This window comes from Seriola lalandi, unplaced genomic scaffold, assembly GCF_002814215.2.
Source record: "Seriola lalandi dorsalis isolate HSWRI2012SDOR001 ecotype SW California unplaced genomic scaffold, Sedor1 jcf7180002054939, whole genome shotgun sequence".
Classification (NCBI taxonomy): Eukaryota; Metazoa; Chordata; class Actinopteri; order Carangiformes; family Carangidae; genus Seriola; species Seriola lalandi.
In genome coordinates this window covers 304,126-304,801 of record NW_019525659.1, presented here as the reverse complement: position 1 = coordinate 304,801, position 676 = coordinate 304,126, and the positions used below count along the sequence as shown (strand labels likewise).

The window sequence follows — 676 nt, the reverse complement described above, 5'->3', positions numbered from 1 at the left end:
CAGCCATGCTCCAAGCCCCGCCCACCTGGACCCACTATCCAACCTTTCAGGATTTGGTTTTTCTGAGTGTTTACCTGAAATCTCCCATATTTTTATTGGATCACTCAATCAGCCAATCAGAAGAAAAGCTCAGAGCTTTCTTTCTTCGATTGGCTCACCGACCACAAATATATCTTCTTATGTATCAACATAAAATGTGGGACCTTTAATAATGGATAGTATTTTGAATTTTTAATTATTGTCTTTGAGTCTAAAACAGCTGTTGAAATGAAACCATGTGTGTTGTTATTTAAAACTGCTCTAATCAACATTTTTATATTAACAACTTGCTGTGTATGATGTGAAAGTTGGTCATAGTGACAAAACCAAAGATAATTTTTTTTTTATAGATGACTGTAATACTGTGAAGTTTTTAGGTCACTTATAAGTATTAAATTATTTGTACAAACAGGTTAATAACCTTTCAACAGGACCACAAAATAGAAGGATAATATCTTCAGAAACAACCTTGGGATCTTTTATTATCATGAAATGACTTTGACATGAGAAATGTAATTACCCAGAATTCACTGGGGTATGTATCGTGTGCCTCGTCCTTTCAGTAAAAGAGCAAACATCGACATCACAGCATTGTTTACACGTTTGTTTCCTCCTCTGAATCACTGTGTCCTTGTCA

The 676-nt window shown here is 34.9% G+C and overlaps 1 protein-coding gene across 1 annotated transcript in view; it reads left to right on the top strand.

The window, feature by feature from the left end:
- dcc (DCC netrin 1 receptor) overlaps positions 1-676 on the top strand; it is a 211,243-nt gene that overhangs the window by 5,651 nt on the left and 204,916 nt on the right. The window lies entirely within an intron of this gene.